The following is a 20527-nucleotide window of genomic DNA, read 5'->3' on the forward strand; positions in this document are numbered from 1 at the left end:
AGGATGGTATCATGCCTCCCGACCTTAGTTCCCAGTGCCTGTGTTAAGTAGAGCCACTGGAGTGATCCCCGCAGTGAATTTTCTATTTCCCATCCACTCATCAAGATTTTTCTTGAAGAGGGCCAGTGAGGTGCTCTGTTTGACATGTATGCGAAGTCTATTCCATAGCATGGGCAGTCTCTGGGTTATGAACCTGTCCCTCCAGCATGTTCTGTTGATTGTGATAATGAGGGTGAGGTCTCTGCAGCATGTGGTGTGCAGGGATTGGGATTTCTTTAGATGTAGCATTTCTAGCAGAACTAGGTCAGACATGGCTTTGTAAGCCAAGCAGAGATCACCTCTAAGTAAGCGATATGAGACAGAGAATAGTTGGAGTTTTTTTAATCTGTCCATATAGGACAAGTGTTTAAGGCCTAGGATCCTCTTTGTGAGGTACTTTTGCGGTCTCTCCAGTTGTTGCAGGTGTCTAGTGAGGTACATGCCAAATGGGGCATTGTACTCAATGATTGGCCTAATGAGGGAAGAGTAGAGGGAGACAATGACCTCTTTCTTCCTGGATGCAAAACCCTTAGTAGTGAGATGTGCTACATAGAATGACTTTCTGACCACAGTGGCAATGTAATGGTCAAAAGAGAGGCTGCTGTCAACCTGTGTTCCCAGATCTCTTATAGCGCCTTCTGTGTTCAGTGGACTTCCATCAATGTGGTAATTCAAGGGAAATGGGTTTTTCCCAAAGGGGATGACACACATTTTTTGGCATTAAGCTTAAGGCCATGGTTCTGACACCAGTCTTTGGTCTCAGTGAGGCCTTTCTGTAGGATGTCAACATCACTTGGAGAGTTAATAATAGCTCCCAACATGCAGTCGTCTGTGAACTGTGTCAGCCAGAGTCTCTTTGTGTTGGCCTGGACTTCAGAGAAGTAGATACCAAACAGGAGAGGACCCAGGCTGAACCCTGTGGGACTCCACTCATGCCTGCTCAGCAGTTTGACTTGGAGTCAACTACTTTCACACTGTGGGTTCTATCTGTGAGCCAGTTTGCAACCCATCTAGTGATATAGGGGTTGATGCCTAGCTTAGTGTGCTTTTCTATGATTCCTTATTGGGGAATGGTATCCAAGGCCTTGGCCAGATCACGCAAAGAAGTTGACCAGGTTGAGCAGGCATGATCTACCCTTCACAAAACCAAACTGTGTGGGATCCAGAGTTTGGAGATTCCCTATATCCTTGTTTATTAGGTCCATGATGATGCATTCCATAGCTTTGCATATCAGACTCATCAGGCTAGTGGGACGTTAGTTCCCAGGGTCTGTAGTCGCTCATCCTTTGTGGAGAGGGATGATTGTAGCAGTGCACCATTCGGTAGGGACAAAGCCTAAGGTGAGGCTGTGATTGAACAGGACACACTGGTGAGGTGCCAGTTCACTCTGTAGTTCATGTAGAACACATTTAGGGATATTGTCAGGTCCCATAGAAGCTGTATTCTTGGCCTTGGATAGTGCTGTTTTAACCTGTGCAGCAGTAATACTGGGTACCTGGCAATCTTCTGGTATTGTGATTGGCCCTTGGTGGGGGTAAAGTTGGCAGTGAATCTGTCGTCCTGTATATTGGCAACATCTGTTGGCTCAGTATAGGAGTTACCATTGTGCAGTAGCTCAGAGCAAATCTGGGTATTGCTGTGGAGATTCTTACATAACTATAGAAGGCCTTGTGGTTGTATTTACTATCTGCTGGAATTCTGATTTCATAGCTAGCTTTAGAGGATTTGATGAGGGATCTCAACTTTTTGTTGAGGCTAATGGATTTTTTCCAGTCTTGGAACTTCACCTTATTCCGCATCAGTTTCCTCCTTCTGTTGTAGAGCTTGGGATGCACTGTTGGAGATGCTGGATAGGATTGGTGTGATGAGGGAGATGATTTTTCTGAGCTGTGATACAGGAATGAAATTGCCTAGACATGGTAAGGCCTTGCTGTGTCTAATTATGGTGGCTGACAAAAAAGGAATTACTAAAAAATGGAAATCAAAATCTAAACCAACTATATTAGAAGTAGTGAATATAATAACAGAGATAAAACAACTGGAACTGAGATCTTTAGAAAAATGTAGGAGCAAACTACATGGGAAAAATGGGAATTGTGGGAACAATACATACAGGGGAGGAATGAGGTGTAAAATAATGCAGGACTTAAATGAGCTATGTAATGTTTGACTGAAAATTAATGGGTAGATTATGTATAGTATTTGCAACTGGGAGTGTGTCAGTATGGTTTGTGATGTAAAATTCTTGCAACTAAGATTGTGTTGGAATGGTTTGTTTTCATTTATATAAATGTATGATTGCCTATGGCATAAGTGATGGTTTAGTAAAGATGTTTCTTGTTTAAAAAAAAGTGGGCAGGAATTGAATAATTTATGTAATATTGCTTAGGTTATATGATATATAGCAATATATGTGAAGCATAATGTTTGTTAATTTTAACTTGTTAATACAGTTTGATTACTTTTATATAAATGTAAATGTGCCTATGTCACAAGTACTAATACAATAAAGGTGTTTAAAAAAAAATGCCCTCATTCAGCTACAAACAGCCCTCCGATAATCTAAAATATTCAATTGAAGACAAGTGTTCCAAAAGCCCTAATCTTTTAATGCAGGCTTAGCAGTTTCATACTAATACTTGGTGACTTTATCTGAACTCTGTAATGATAAATGGTATGTCAGTCTAAGGGTTCTATATTATCTTGTCGAAATGGCAAAACAGCAAATGTATAAAATTTCTTTATTATTTAATTGGATGGCTGTATCATATGATTGTATGATAGTGCTTAAACTGGGTCTATATTATCTTGGTGAAATGGCATAACAGCAAATGCTGTATCGCTGACAAATAAACAGCAAGCTGAAAAAACAGTGAAAGCCTAGGTCACCGATTTTTTTTTCTTAGGGAAAAACATCAGTAGGCTAACAAGACATAACACAAACCTCCTAACTAAGTATACCAACTCCGAGATCGCACTACAGTGCGGTAAAGGGCAATGTCATGGCAATGGCCAAGTGATTTTTTCCCTAGGAAAAAAAATCGCTGACCTGAGCTTTCGCTGTATTTCCAGTTTGCTGTTTATTTGTCGGTGAATCGACATTTGCAGTTATGCCATTTTGACAAGATAATATAGAAACACCAACAAAAAGAGAGCCAGCATACTGTGTTCGAATAATCACTTTATTAAAACAAAAAATCAGAACGGTTTCGGCCAGAAAATATCACAGCCTTCTTCAGTGCAAACAAAATACAGCTTTACTTAGGCATTAAATACACCTATCTTGAGGCTTATTGGTCCATCCTAGAATTGTTCATTCAAACCAGGTGGAAACAATCCATCCAGTTTCACAATCCACTTTTTTTCTTTGTTATTCAAAATTGAGTGCCACCCAGTTTTATTGCATTTTAACCACTATCATACAATCATATGATACAGCCATCCAATTAAATAATAAAGAAACAGTAAAACAAAAAAAGAAGTTATGTACTTACCATAACATTCTGTGTTTGTTGTCCTCTCTCGCCCTTCATTCTTACACATGGGTTCGGAGCCAATCCTCAGCTCCAACTCTGCCAATACACTAGCTCGAAGTCTCTGACTTGGCTCATGGCTGAATAGCTATCCCACAATGCATTGAAGTAACCCCCAGATCTTGTTCGCTGATGGCCATAAATGGAGTATTCCTATTTACACAACACAAGAAAGAAGTGTGAGAGAGGATAACAAACATGGAATGTTATGGTAGGTACATAACTTCTTTATGTAATGTTGTCCCCCTCATCTTCTTTCTTACTGGATGAGACAGCATCCCTAGCACCATTTTCCTGGGTGGCTCATGGGAGTACACCTTTGTGCACTGTGGACCCAAAAGAAGCTCTGTCCCTGGAGGCCACATCTACCTTGTAATGAGTAATAAAAGAATGAAGACTGGCCCATGTAGCCACTGCACAAATGCTGTCCATAGATAGTCTGGTATAGTAAGCAGAGGATGTTGCTACATGTAGCAGCTGCACAGATGCTGTCCATAGATAGTCTGGTATAGTAAGCAGAGGATGTTGCTACATGTAGCAGCTGCACAGATGCTGTCCATAGATAGTCTGGTATAGTAAGCACAGGATGTTGCTACATGTAGCAGCTGCACAGATGCTGTCCATAGATAGTCTGGTATAGTAAGCACAGGATGTTGCTACATGTAGCAGCTGCACAGATGCTGTCCATAGATAGTGTGGTATAGTAAGCAGAGGATGTTGCTACATGCAGCAGCTGCACATATGCTGTCCATAGATAATCTGGTATAGTAAGCAGAGGATGTTGCTACATGTAGCAGCTGCACAGATGCTGTCCATAGATAGTCTGGTATAGTAAGCAGAGGATGTTGCTACATGTAGCAGCTGCACAGATGCTGTCCATAGATAGTCTGGTATAGTAAGCAGAGGATGTTGCTACATGTAGCAGCTGCACATATGCTGTCCATAGATAATCTGGTATAGTAAGCAGAGGATGTTGCTACATGTAGCAGCTGCACAGATGCTGTCCATAGATAGTCTGGTATAGTAAGCAGAGGATGTTGCTACATGTAGCCGCTGCACAGATGCTGTCCATAGATAGTCTGGTATAGTAAGCAGAGGATGTTGCTACATGTAGCAGCTGCACAGATGCTGTCCATAGATAGTCTGGTATAGTAAGCACAGGATGTTGCTACATGTAGCCGCTGCACAGATGCTGTCCATAGATAGTCTGGTATAGTAAGCAGAGGATGTTGCTACATGTAGCAGCTGCACAGATGCTGTCCATAGATAGTCTGGTATAGTAAGCACAGGATGTTGCTACATGTAGCAGCTGCACAGATGCTGTCCATAGATAGTCTGGTATAGTAAGCACAGGATGTTGCTACATGTAGCAGCTGCACAGATGCTGTCCATAGATAGTCTGGTATAGTAAGCACAGGATGTTGCTACATGTAGCAGCTGCACAGATGCTGTCCATAGATAGTCTGGTATAGTAAGCAGAGGATGTTGCTACATGTAGCAGCTGCACAGATGCTGTCCATAGATAGTCTGGTATAGTAAGCAGAGGATGTTGCTACATGTAGCAGCTGCACAGATGCTGTCCATAGATAGTCTGGTATAGTAAGCAGAGGATGTTGCTACATGTAGCAGCTGCACAGATGCTGTCCATAGATAGTCTGGTATAGTAAGCAGAGGATGTTGCTACATGTAGCAGCTGCACAGATGCTGTCCATAGATAGTCTGGTATAGTAAGCAGAGGATGTTGCTACATGTAGCCGCTGCACAGATGCTGTCCATAGATAGTCTGGTATAGTAAGCAGAGGATGTTGCTACATGTAGCAGCTGCACAGATGCTGTCCATAGATAGTCTGGTATAGTAAGCAGAGGATGTTGCTACATGTAGCAGCTGCACAGATGCTGTCCATAGATAGTCTGGTATAGTAAGCAGAGGATGTTGCTACATGTAGCCGCTGCACAGATGCTGTCCATAGATAGTCTGGTATAGTAAGCAGAGGATGTTGCTACATGTAGCAGCTGCACAGATGCTGTCCATAGATAGTCTGGTATAGTAAGCACAGGATGTTGCTACATGTAGCAGCTGCACAGATGCTGTCCATAGATAGTGTGGTATAGTAAGCAGAAGATGTTGCTACATGTAGCAGCTGCACAGATGCTGTCCATAGATAGTCTGGTATAGTAAGCAGAGGATGTTGCTACATGTAGCAGCTGCACAGATGCTGTCCATAGATAGTCTGGTATAGTAAGCAGAGGATGTTGCTACATGTAGCAGCTGCACAGATGCTGTCCATAGATAGTCTGGTATAGTAAGCAGAGGATGTTGCTACATGTAGCAGCTGCACAGATGCTGTCCATAGATAGTCTGGTATAGTAAGCAGAGGATGTTGCTACATGTAGCAGCTGCACAGATGCTGTCCATAGATAGTCTGGTATAGTAAGCAGAGGATGTTGCTACATGTAGCAGCTGCACAGATGCTGTCCATAGATAGTCTGGTATAGTAAGCACAGGATGTTGCTACATGTAGCAGCTGCACAGATGCTGTCCATAGATAGTCTGGTATAGTAAGCAGAGGATGTTGCTACATGTAGCAGCTGCACAGATGCTGTCCATAGATAGTCTGGTATAGTAAGCAGAGGATGTTGCTACATGTAGCAGCTGCACAGAGGCTGTCCATAGATAGTCTGGTATAGTAAGCACAGGATGTTGCTACATGTAGCCGCTGCACAGATGCTGTCCATAGATAGTCTGGTATAGTAAGCACAGGATGTTGCTACATGTAGCAGCTGCACAGATGCTGTCCATAGATAGTCTGGTATAGTAAGCACAGGATGTTGCTACATGTAGCAGCTGCACAGATGCTGTCCATAGATAGTCTGGTATAGTAAGCAGAGGATGTTGCTACATGTAGCAGCTGCACAGATGCTGTCCATAGATAGTCTGGTATAGTAAGCACAGGATGTTGCTACATGTAGCTGCTGCACAGATGCTGTCCATAGATAGTCTGGTATAGTAAGCAGAGGATGTTGCTACATGTAGCAGCTGCACAGATGCTGTCCATAGATAGTCTGGTATAGTAAGCAGAGGATGTTGCTACATGTAGCAGCTGCACAGATGCTGTCCATATATAGTCTGGTATAGTAAGCACAGGATGTTGCTACATGTAGCCGCTGCGCAGATTCTGTCCATAGATAGTCTGGTATAGTAAGCAGAGGATGTTGCTACATGTAGCAGCTGCACAGATGCTGTCCATAGATAGTCTGGTATAGTAAGCACAGGATTTTGCTACATGTAGCCGCTGCACAGATGCTGTCCATAGATAGTCTGGTATAGTAAGCAGAGGATGTTGCTACATGTAGCAGCTGCACAGATGCTGTCCATAGATAGTCTGGTATAGTAAGCAGATGATGTTGCTACATGTAGCAGCTGCACAGATGCTGTCCATAGATAGTCTGGTATAGTAAGCAGAGGATGTTGCTCAAGCTCTAATTGAATGGCCTTTGATTTTGAAAGGTAGACTTCTACTGCTTGAAGTGTATATAAAGGTAATAAAACTGGTAAGCCAATTTGAGAATGTAACTTTTGAAACTGGTTTGCCTCACATTGCTTGAGAAAAGGAAACAAATAGCTGGTCTGTTTTCCTGAAATCTTTGGTTCTATGTAACTAAAATCTCAGTTGCCTATGCACATCCAACTGATGTAGTTTATATTCTGCCTTGGAATGATTAGGAAAGAAAACTGGGAGTTCAATAGACTGGTTCAGATTGGATTGAGGGAAGATTTTGGGCACAAAATATGGATTAGTCCTCAAGGATACTCTATCCTCATGAAAGATTATATATGGTGGGTTAATTGATAGAGCTTGCAACTCCGAGACTCTACGTGCAGATGCAATGGCCACTATCCAGATGGTCTTCCAGGAGAGAAACGTTAGATCGCATGAAGAAGCAGGCTCAAAAGGGGGTAAAGTTAGACAAGTAAGAATGAAATTTAGGTCCCAAGGTGATAGAGGTTCTTTAATGGGAGGCCTCAACAAACAAGTTCCTTTTAAGAATGCTTTACACAGCCTGTGTGACATGAGATTAGGAGTGTATTCATTGATGTGATAACTGGAAATTTCAGCTAATTGGACTCTAATTGTAGCTGCAGCAGAGCCTTGCTGAAAAAGTTCCACTAGGAATTCTAAAATTGAACTAATAGAGGCATAGAATGGATCTATGCCCCTTGCTCTTGCCTGGTAGGAGAATCTCTTCCATTTGCTGGAATACAATTTCCTGGTGGAAGCCTTATGAGAAGAGAACAAAATGTGTTTGACTGCTGGAGTAAAATTTTGAAGCTTGACTAAGTTTAGAAGTTGAGCAGCCAAGCTGTCAAACTGAGGGTCTGGAGAGAAGGATGAAGCACACCTGACATATGAGGCAGAAGGTCTAGAACTAGGTCCAGAGCCCATGGCTTCTGACAAGGCCAATATGGAGCAATGAAAATTAACCTGCTCCCCAAGACGGGGGCTTTCTGAATGACTTTGGGAATTTGAGGAAAGGGAGGGAAGGCATACAGTAGTCCCGAGGGCCAATCGTGGATGAGTGCATCTCTCGGTGTCTCCCCCACTGGGGGGATTAGGGCAAAGTAGCTGCTGCATTTGGTATTCAGGGGGGGGGGTTGCAAATAGGTCACAGCAAGGCTGGCCCCAATTTCAGAAAATCTTGTCCACTATACTCTGTTTCAGCGATCACTTGTGAGGCATTAAAATTGCCCTGCTGAGCTTGTCAGCTATCCCACTGGATTTCCCTGGGATATGCGTTGCTACCAGAAAACATTGGGAAGAGATTGCCCATTGTCATACTTTTTTCACCTCTTAACAAAGTGGGTATGATTTGGTTCCTCCTTGCTTGTTTATGTACCAGACTATGGACATGTTATCTGACTAGATTGCAATAATTCCTAGTTGGAGAGAGTCCTGAAGTGCTTACAACCCCAAAAGCACTGCTCTCATCTCTAGAACATTGATGTGCAACTGAGTCTTGTATTCTTGCCATGTGCCTTGGACTGTTCTTCCCAGATAATGCCCCCCCACCCTATCTGGGAAGTGTCTGTGGTCACTGTAGCAACAGGTTGTTGTGGAACAAAGGATTTGCCAATGGTCACATGATTGGACTGAAGCCACCATCAGAGGTCTCTCTTGCATGAATTCGTTATCATTATCTGATGGGGCATAGGAAGTTCCTAGACACTCCGGATGGTACCAAAAGTGTTGGAGCAGGCAACAGTTCCGAAGAATCCCAAAGGGGTCTCAGAACTGAAGGGTCTACCAAAGGAGGTATCTGGCATTCTGGCTCCCAAGATCCAGCTTGGCTCAGAGGAGGAATAGTGGATGTTGTCATCTTGGGTGGCTCCAAGACCAGTGGGGTCAGAGCCAAGAACAATTTTGGCAGTGCCGGCGACTTCAAAAGCCTGCGCACCACCCTGTCTATGTTGTCATCTGATAAGCTCCTAGAGGACCTGGATGAAAGAATAGGGGATTGAGACCTTTGAAGACTAGGGGATCTCAAAATTGGAGATACTGGTATTAATTGTACGGACTGGCTCCGAGAAGTAGTCTCTATCGGTTCCAAAGTCTTTGGAACCAAAGAGCTAGATTTGTCTGCACCAATTGTCTCCTTCGGTTACGAAGGCAGTGGAGCCATGGAGATAGTTTTCTGAGTCAATTTAGCCAAATTCTTTGGAGGTTCTGAATGAGCCGAGGAAGAGGATGAAGAGGAAGGTCTCTTGGACTTGTCACTAGCTGTTGGAGAAGATTGTAATACTTCATCAAAATAAGGCTTTATTAAACCTCATAAAATCAGTTTGTTTTTCCTCTCATGTAACACTTGAGAGCTGAAGGAGTGACAAAAACTGCAGGATTCCTGCAAGTGAATAGCACCTAAGCAGTACACACACACTGTACCCATCAGTAATAGACATTTTTGGGAGCATTGTTGGCATTTCTTTAACCCAGAGACTCTGTGTTCTTTATCTCTAGACTCTTTAGACATGATGAGAATGCAATAAACTGCAATAAACTTATACCAAAAATAAATTGAGCTAACACACAGGAAAAAAAAGTACAGGGATCTAAAGCTCTACCCTCTAAGTTAAATGGGTGCTAGGCCCTCTAACTTAAATGAACCTAGCCGAGCTGAGGTGGAACAGACAACACAAACCCTCTAATAAAAAAAGGGTTACCTTTAACTCTCTTAAACGAGCAAAGGGAAATGCACAATTACCACAAGACTCAGATGGCTTAGTGGTAAATTGCTGTGGATATGGTGTGCAGGGTCCTGGGTTTGAGACTTGCAAGGGCTGATTATTTCAGGGGTCCAGGGAAGTAAATATTGTGGGAAGAAATATCAGGGGAATTGTTTGACTAGGCTTGTATAGGCCCTAGGGACGATAGCCTAGTACCAACCTATGAACCTATGACTGACAGGGATAGGATAGGCCTAGTGAAAAAACGATAGCCAATAAGCAACAACACAACAGGAGATAAACTAATTATGTCAAAAACCTATAAAAAGGGGAAACTGCCAAAACTAATAACTACAATAACTGTAAAAACATGAAATTCATCAAAAAAACAGCTATTAGTAAAGTAATCAAAAACACTTAGCCACGGCCAAGAAGATATCATCCGAACTCGTCAAGTGGCAAAAGAGATCTGGGGGTTACTCCAATGCATTGTGGGATAGGTATTCAAGCAGGAGCCAAGTCAGAGACTTCGAGCTAGTGTATTGGCTGAGTCGGGGCCGAGTATTGGCTCCAAACCCATCCAGTAAGAAAGAAGGTGAGAGGTACAACATAACATTACATATTGCACAATCCCCATAAACTGCCTTTGAAAAAAAACTAAATTTAAAGAATCCTTTCTCTTCATAATGCAACCACTGAAGTCAACTCTCATAGCAAATTATTAGGGATGATAGTGGATGATAATCTTAAATTCAACCTATAGCTGCAAAATTGCATAAGAAAACTCATCTAAAACTAGGAATGTTTTACTGAGTCAAAATGTTCTCACCAACACAACTAAAACTACACTTGCCACTACTTATCTCCTCCCCGCACTTGTTTATCGTGATCCTATCCTTATTAACCTTCAGGCATCACAGAAATCAAAACCTGAATAATTCTATCACAAAGTTTCTAAATTTGCAAGAAATATCCCTTTTGGAACCCACCACTGTGTAGTCCTAACAAGCCTAAACTGGTTAGACCGTCCCCATGAAGTATAGGTTCAAAGGTTCATATGTGTTTAGTATGCTGATGACCACAAGGGACTTTTTAAACATAGCCATGCATCCCAAATCTCTTGCAAGTTCTAGTATCCTTGATAAGTGTAAGCAGGGTCATGGTAGATGCAAACATTTACAAGCAGGGTCCTGAGAGATGAACCATTTATAGGCTGCCTGTGTCCATTATAGGTTCATAGGTTCATACTAGGCTATCTGCCCTGGGGCATTTATAAGCCTAGCCCAAGTGTGTTTGGCTTTCGCCACCCTTTGATTTGAGTTTGCTGTGCCCTTTTTAAGGTTAGTTTACTGTGCCTCTGTCTAGTAGTGACACAGAAGTAATCCCCGCGATAAACCTACGATCTCCCATCCACTCATCAAGATTCCTCTTGAAGAGAGTCAGTGAGGTGCTCTGCCTAACATGGACTGGGATTCTATTCCAGAGCGAAGGGAGCCTCTGGGTTATGAATCTGTCCCTCCAGCATGTTCTATTTATTTCTGTGCTGAGGTTCAAGTCCTCGAGCGTGTGGTTCTAAGGGATTTAGATTTTCTGAGGTGGAGCATGTCCATTAATTCTGGGTTGGACATAGCTTTGTAGGTCAGACATAGATCACCACGTAGTAGGTGGTATGCAACTGAGTAGAGCTGGAGTTTTTTTTAACCGGGCAGCATATGGGATCTGTTGGAGTCCCTTGATCCTCTTTGTGAGGTACTTTTGGGGTCTTTCTAGTTGCTGCAGGTGTCGGGTAAGGTACATCCCAAAAGGGGCATTGTATTCTATGATGGACCTGATGAAGGATGAATAAAGGGGCACTATTACCTCACTTGATCTAGATGTGAATCCTTTCGTGATAAGGTGGGCTATATAGAAGGTCTTTCTAACCACTTTGGTGATGTGGTTGCCGGAGAGATTGCTATCAACTTGGGTTCCCAGGTCCCTAATTACTTCTTCCGTACTTAATGGGTTACCACCTATGTGGTAATTTGTGGGCACTTTGTTTTTGCCAAAGGGTATGACTGTACACTTTTTGGCATTTAGCTTTAGGCCATGGCTCTGGCACCAGTTATCTGTCTCTGTGAGACCTTTTTGGAGGATGTTCATGTCAGATGGAGAGTCAATTATGGTGCTGAGTTTGCAGTCATCTGCGAACTTGGTCAGCCATAGTCCTCCCGTGTTGGCCTGTACCTCGGAAAAGTATATGCCAAACAAGAGAGGTCCCAGAACAGAGCCTTGTGGGACACCACTTGTAACCGGTTTCAAGTCTGACATGGCTCTGGCAATTCTGACTCTGTGGGTTCTATCTTTGAGCCAGTTAGCAACCCATCTTGTGACATAGGGGTTTATATTTAAGCTGGATAGCTTATCTATGATGCCCGAGTAGGGTATTGTGTCAAATGCCTTTGCGAGTTCCAGATAGGCTGTGTGGACTACCTTCCCTTCATCTATGGCCTTGGTGACTGTTTCAAAAAAGTCGACCAGGTTCAAGAGGCAGGATCTGCCCTTGACAAAGCCGAATTGGGTAGTTTCTAGTGTCTGTAGGTCCCCAATGTCTTTGTTTTTGAGTTCCATGATGGTCCTCTACATGGTCTTGCAGATAAGGCTAGTCAGGCTTATGGGGCGATAGTTACCAGGGCCCATTGAGGCACCACCTTTGTGGAGTGGGGCCACTGTTGCTGTACACCATTCTTTGGGTACATATCCTGTAGTGAGGCTGAAATTGTACAGCAGTTTTACGTGAGGGTTTAGTTCTTCTTGGAGTTCATGTAGGACGCAACCTGGGACTCCGTCTGGTCCCATTGAAGCAGTGTTTTTTGCTTTGGAGAGGGCGGCTTTCACCTGAGTATCTGAGATGTTAGGGAGGCTGCACTCTGCTGGGATATATATTTGCTCTTTTGGGGGGGGGGGAGTTTGCACTGAACCTGTCTGCTAGGATGTTGGCAATGTCTGTGAGTTCAGTGTATTTTTTGTCATTTAGAATCAACTCTGAGCATATCTGGGAGTTGCATCCCAGGTTCCTAACATAGCTAAAGAAAGCCTTGTGATTGTCTTTAGTGTCCTGTGCAATTTTTCTCTCAAAGCTGGCCTTGGAGGATTTTATGAGGGATCGTAATTTTTTGCTAGTACTGATCAGAGATGCCTTCCCTTTTAGGGATTTTGCTCTATCATGTAGTAGCTTCCTCCTTCTGTTGTACAACTTATTTATGGCTGAGGTCCACCAGACTGGATGCCTGCCTTTGGACGATTGGGTCTTGGTTTTGTTTGGGATAGCATGATCCATGCATTCCTGGAAGTGTCCATAGAATGCATTTATATAGGATTCTGTGGTTTGGGCCATAGTTTCCACTGGCCCAGGGACCTTGAAGGATTCCACCTCGGTTTTGAGAAGTGTGAAGTTTGCTTTTGAGAAGTTTTTCACTGTGGTTTTCTGGGCTGGGGGTGGGGTCGGGTTTTGGATATCCAGTGAAATTAATTTATGGTCTGATCTTACCAATGAGGGGTATACTTCTGGTGTGGAGCATAGGGTCCCCATGTTGGTGATGATCAAGTCAAGTATGTTTTCCCCTCTTTTCCCCATTAGAGACATAGGTGCCAAACTAGGGATGAATTGTTTGTTCTCCATCCAATTGTCCAAGATGCACATAAATTCAATTAGTAAGGAACTCGCTGAACATGGATGGGGAGCCTGTATCATAGACAAGGTAGTCTCAGGGATACATCTAAACAACTCCGAACCAGGATGCGTGCACGCCGGACAGCGTGCACGGCCCCAACCAGTCAACGAATCCAAAAAAATGGGCCAGCACGTGTAGTTCGCTCCACCAGACAACAACTTTATTATAAGACTAGTTCATATAGAAAACAATATATGAACCCTTATTCTAACAGCATACCAGTTTCGGCTATGTTGTAGCCTTTATCAATGCTATAATGTGAAATCAAGTCAGAAAACCCAACCCCTAGTGAGTACCAAATTTATAGTACACATTTAAAGAGGTATGTACCATTTCAAAACGTTATGGGACATAAAACAATTTAGGGACAAAAACAATTCTTCCCATACAAATGTATTAGTTTATCATAATGAACAAACAAAATCCATGTATTATCATGAATGTCATTCAAATATTTGTGAAAGTAAGGGGTATATACCATGACCAAGCATAATGGGACATGAGACAATTTAGGGAAAAAAACATTTGTTCCCATATGAATATATTGTTTGTCATAATAAACCTACAAATTCTATGTATTGTCATAAATTTCATTCTAAATATTGTAAGAGTATTGATTCAAACAACCTCTCCATATTGTATGTAATATATTCACAAAAATACAAAAGTTATTGTATTCTTATATAACCTAAATAAAACATAGAATTTGTACTGGGAAACATCATAACATGTTGTAAAATATACTGATAAAGACAACCAATAATCCAATATAACTGCCCCTAAATACTGACCAATAAACCTGATAGTTATATAAAAAACAGAAAAAAGAAGAACTGGTACATAACAGACACCCCCTAAATTATCTTATTCATATAATAGTTCATGAGATGATCTATTCTAACATATTTAATCCAGGTCTGAATAAACCACCCAATTTGATTATCCACAAATTTTCCATTCGGTTAAGTTTTTGGTGCCATCCAACTTTAAAACCCCTATGAAGAGTTATCCTGTCTATGACAACAAACCTAAAAACTGCTGAAGCATGCTCCAAAGTGTGTTTAAATAAGGCATTGGCAACACGTTTGTTTTTTATTGCACTTAGATGTTCCCCTATTCTAAATTTCACTGGTCTCGACGTCTGTCCAACATAAAATGCAGAACAGGTACAGGTTGCCAAATAGACAACCCAGTCCGTACTGCAACTGGCAAAAACCCTTATTTCAAAAATTCTAGAGGTGTTTTTGCTGGAAAATTCTTTGGTTTGCTGCAAATGTTGGCAGGCTGTACAATGACCACAAGGATATTAACCCTTTAGTAATTCACCACTTAGAGTTCTTTGCTGTGGGAGGCTTGGAATGTATCTTTTATAATGTGAGAAATGTGAATTCATGTTTCTTCCCCGCCGGTAGGAAAATTGACAGTGTTCAGGCAACATCCTACTTAAAACCTCATGTGACAAAAGAATACCCCAATGTTGATTAATAAGATCCCTAAAACGATTCGTATTAGTACCATAGGTTGTTATTAAACGTATGGGTTGATTATTATTTGGCCTCATACGTTCACTATCATCTGATTTATAACACAACAAATCCTGACGTGTCAATCTATTGGTTTGTCTTACAGCATTGGTTAGAAGTGAAGACTCATAGCCCCGTTGTGAAAATCTGCGAGATAAATCCAGACTACAATCCAAATAATCCTGATCGGATGAACAAATACGTCTAATTCTCATGAATTGAGATTTTGGAATATTGCGGATGGTGTGGCGAGGATGGGAACTCCTGGCATGTAATAGAGTATTGTATTTAGGGAATTTTCTATATATAGTAGTAGATAAAGTATTATCTGCAAGTTTGAAAACCTTAACATCCAAAAATACAATCTCTGAATGTTCAACATTGACCGTGAACCGAATGCCAAAAGTATTATTGTTCAAATAATCCACAAAACGAGTTAAACATTCCTTGTTTCCACGCCACACCATCCAGCAATCGTCTAGATATCTACGCCAGATGTCCAGATGTTGTAGAAATTTGTTATGATTGCCATCGTATATGTACCTAACCTCATAATACCCCATGAACAAATCTGCATAGATGGGTGCAAAAGATGCACCCATCGCAGTTCCCTTGATCTGCCAATAGGCCTTGCCTTCATAATAGAAAATATTCTTCCGCAGCACCAGTTCTGTTAATTTAATCAAAAAGTTATTAAAGGCCAAGGAATATAGGTTGGATTGATATAACCAGTAGGAAACCACCAAAATTCCCTGATCATGTGGGATACATGTGTATAATGAAGACACATCAAGTGTACAAAGCAGCCAATGAGATTCCAATTGAGAATCATTGATGATGTTAAGGAATTCGGTGGTGTCCTTAATACAGGACCTGATAAGTGTCAGCAATGGCTTCAGATAGTGAGTCAAAAAAGCTGACAATGGTTCCGTTAAGGAACCCCTACCTGAAACTATAGGTCTACCCAGAGGGTGTAATGGATCTTTATGTATCTTTGGTAACATGTATAGGTATTGGGAACTCGGCTCCTCCACCTTAAGTTGCATACCTACCTGTGTAGTAATGATACCTTGTTGAACCGACAGATCCAAAAAATCATCAATTTCTCTCTTAAAGGATAAAGTAGGATCCATGTTTAATACCATATAAAAACTAGAATCTTCTAATTGCCGCAAGGCTTCCTGGTTATATGCAGAATGATCCAAAATCACAACCGCTCCTCCCTTGTCTGCCATAGTTATTACTATATTATGATTATTGCTGAGCTCCATCAAAGCTTGCCTTTCTGCTGCTGTTAAATTATTTTCAGTAGGCCCATACAAATTAGAATAATGTAGCTCTTTCATTATGCATTCTCTAAAGATGGACACATGTTTGTTCATGGGGGGAACAAAATTCGATTTTCTGAACCTAAAATCAGATGATCTTTGAGTATTTTCATGGTCTGCAAAAAAGATTTTTAGGTTAAGTATTCTACAAAATTCGTCAACATCTTGTAATAACTGAGTTTCTGAAACCAATGATGAAGGTACAATGGATAATCCTTTATTCAGTAGTTGTGTATGTACAGAAGAAAGTTTAAAAGAAGAAATATTGTGAATGTTGTCAATTACTTCACCATTTGTTGTAATAGGGAATGTAAGGTTATGTTGCTGGAATCTATTTCTGTGTTTCTTGCCACCCCGCCTCCTACCCCTAACTCTAAAGGGGGTGGCTGTTTCCTTTTCGCAGCTGGGGACACCTGGCGTGAGAAACTTTCACCATCCGTAACAGAGGAGGCCTCCTCCTCCGAAGTAGTATCAGACGTGGTTTTGTGATGTCTCAAAATGGACCTTGGTCTTTTTTTATTGGAGTTAGTATACCTAGAATCCTGAAATCTAACTGATTTTTGATTTACGAAAGGTTTCCCTTTCTCATAGTCCATCAAATCACGATTAAACTTATTAATTTTTCTTTTTGTAAGCTGTTTTTCCAGTAATGAAAGGTCCTTAGCCAGGTCTGAAACATGTTGTGAGTATAACACCTCAGATCTCAATTTTTCTACCTCCCCACATAAAGTTTTAATTTCAGTAAGTTGACTCTGAATGGTCCTTTCATAATACCTTAATAAACAATCAACAAAATGCATGGAAGATAAATGTTGTGCCTCAGCCCATTCCTTAGAAAGCTCACTGTCTATATTGGCCACAATGGGTTGTGTATGGACCCTTAATCCCCTGGGGGTAATATCTTTAATTTTGTAGGCTTTAAAAAGTTTCAAATGCCATACATTGGTACGCAAAGCTTTCATATGTCTGTTGAGCTTGGAAAACATATTAGTGCATTGAGATTGGCCATCTAGTGTTGTGTTTCTGGAGTCAGGTCCTGATAAGGTATTTAGGCCAAAAACCTTCAAATTATCTTGATCGGCCAAAAGCCCCTTCAGTATATCACTAATGTCCATGGCTAATATACCAAGAACCTAAAAGTTATATAATACAAGTGCACAAAATATTCGAGTGACCTTCAATGCAAACACATACTTGTAATATTTCATATCCAATATAAGTACTATTTATCCATAAATAGGGCTAACACCCCAGCCATATTCCAATGGAACCTTAATCCTGTCCAAAATATATCCTATGATTATCTTACCATAAGTGGCCAATATACTAAAAAAACATAATCAAAAAACAGACCTTCGTCTCCAAACCTTTATAAATCTAAATCTCAAGACTCCAATAACTGAAGCCAAAATCCAAACCACCATACAACCAATTGGATCTATAATCAGGCTCCAAAAATATTGATTATTGCCTATCCAATAGGCCGACTTGCGTCTGCCTAAATGTCAAACTTTAATACTGCATATTGCCACCGTAAGATATTATAATCAGACATACCAATAAACCATCAGGGATTTAGCCTTATATGGAACCACATATCAAAATCAGAAAAGTACCTAATGTATATGGAATGCAAATAAAGGCCAACCCGAAAGGTAATGTGTCACATGAACCCCATGAACTTATATAAATCAAGACCTGACACCAATTCACAACATATGCCCAGGTGGTACCGAACTCCTGTGTAATGATACCAATCCCTTATATACATAAGTCAGTATGATTCAAGACCTGAGCAAAACGATCAGCATACAGCAATGTATTTTGTCAAAAACTTGTAGCCCCCAAAAATAAAAAAATATATTGATTAAATTATCACCAGAATGTAATCAAGTACAGTGTCAAATATGCATAGTCCCCACAATGGAGGATAGGGCCCAACATGATATTGGCTAAACCTAGAACCCAAAAGTAGACACAACCCACCTACAAATAAAACTGGTTCAAAAACAACATACAAATCCCTAATATTTGAGCCAGATACTTAATAGACAATTCGACCTAGTCGCTGCCCAAAATGACATCAGCCCAAATGATTCGCATTCAAAAATATGTCCCCCCTATAACAGAATTGTTAACATATCATTAAACATTGTTGAAATAAAGAACAGTATTGCTATGAAACCATATTAATACAAGTATGTAAACCACAAAAATTGTATATATCCAATATACAGTGAAGTATATCAGATAACAAAAATGTCAAAAATGTCCACAGTCTCTGTTAGCTTAGTAAGTAGTTGTTCGCAAGAACACAACCCATAACCCAAGTGGGTCATTCATTTAAAGAATATCAAAAGTCCAAATTATGTCCAAGATGTAAAAAGAAAAAAATATAATCCACAAGTTCTGTAAACTCGAATGTTCCGTGTTCCCAAGCTCCCGATCACTTTGGCTGATTTAGGTCAAAAGTTTATGAAGAACTAGGCCCAATTTTTCATAGGAAACCACGGCATGAGTCTGTCCCGTTTATATGATGAAAAGGCGGTTCCCGTAGTCATAATTCAAAAGAAGAAAACGACCAATTGAGACTCAAAAAATAATAAAAACAAACAATGTCCCAACCCAAAAACACAGTACCTTGATTGTATGCCATAGAAAAAGTTGAAACCCCCGATGGTCACCAATTCGCAATCCGTAAAATTACAAAGAACTCTCTCATACGAAAAAGTGGACAAACGATGCACCCATAAACACACACCAACAATATAAAATGAAGTTTGGGTCTCCGACTAATCCAACACCTCCAAAATTGTTAAAGATGAATATCTCGGCGAACCAAATGTCCCCAGCGCGAAAAGAAACAGCTAAACAACTCCGAACCAGGATGCGCGCACGCCGGACAGCGTGCACGGCCCCAACCAGTCAACGAATCCAAAAAAATGGGCCAGCACGTGTAGTTCGCTCCACCAGACAACAACTTTATTATAAGACTAGTTCATATAGAAAACAATATATGAACCCTTATTCTAACAGCATACCGGTTTCGGCTATGTTGTAGCCTTTATCAATGCTATAATGTGAAATCAAGTCAGAAAACCCAACCCCTAGTGAGTACCAAATTTATAGTACACATTTGAAGAGGTATGCACCATTTCAAACCGAATGGAAAATTTGTGGATAATCAAATTGGGTGGTTTATTCAGACCTGGATTAAATATGTTAGAATAGATCATCTCATGAACTATTATATGAATAAGATAATTTAGGGGGTGTCTGTTATGTACCAGTTCTTCTTTTTTCTGTTTTTTATATAACTATCAGGTTTATTGGTCAGTATTTAGGGGCAGTTATATTGGATTATTGGTTGTCTTTATCAGTATATTTTACAACATGTTATGATGTTTCCCAGTACAAATTCTATGTTTTATTTAGGTTATATAAGAATACAATAACTTTTGTATTTTTGTGAATATATTACATACAATATGGAGAGGTTGTTTGAATCAATACTCTTACAATATTTAGAATGAAATTTATGACAATACATAGAATTTGTAGGTTTATTATGACAAACAATATATTCATATGGGAACAAATGTTTTTTTCCCTAAATTGTCTCATGTCCCATTATGCTTGGTCATGATATATACCCCTTACTTTCACAAATATTTGAATGACATTCATGATAATACATGGATTTTGTTTGTTCATTATGATAAACTAATACATTTGTATGGGAAGAATTGTTTTTGTCCCTAAATTGTTTTATGTCCCATAACGTTTTGAAATGGTACATACCTCTTTAAATGTGTACTATAAATTTGGTACTCACTAGGGGTTGGGTTTTCTGACTTGATTTCACATTATAGCATTGATAAAGGCTACAACATAGCCGAAACCGGTATGCTGTTAGAATAAGGGTTCATATATTGTTTTCTATATGAACTAGTCTTATAATAAAGTTGTTGTCTGGTGGAGCGAACTACACGTGCTGGCCCATTTTTTTGGATTCGTTTTTTTGGATTCAGGGATACATACCTATCTCTCCAGCAGGTCATATGTATATCACAGACAAGGTTTACATCTTTAAAAAGGGTAAGTATGTTGCTGTTTGTTTTGTGGATATGCAGAAAGTCCATCAGTATGGGTTCTGACAATGCCTTGTAT

Source organism: Protopterus annectens, chromosome 9.part0 (assembly GCF_019279795.1).
Source record: "Protopterus annectens isolate FY-2018-M chromosome 9.part0, PAN1.0, whole genome shotgun sequence".
NCBI classification, from domain to species: Eukaryota; Metazoa; Chordata; order Ceratodontiformes; family Protopteridae; genus Protopterus; species Protopterus annectens.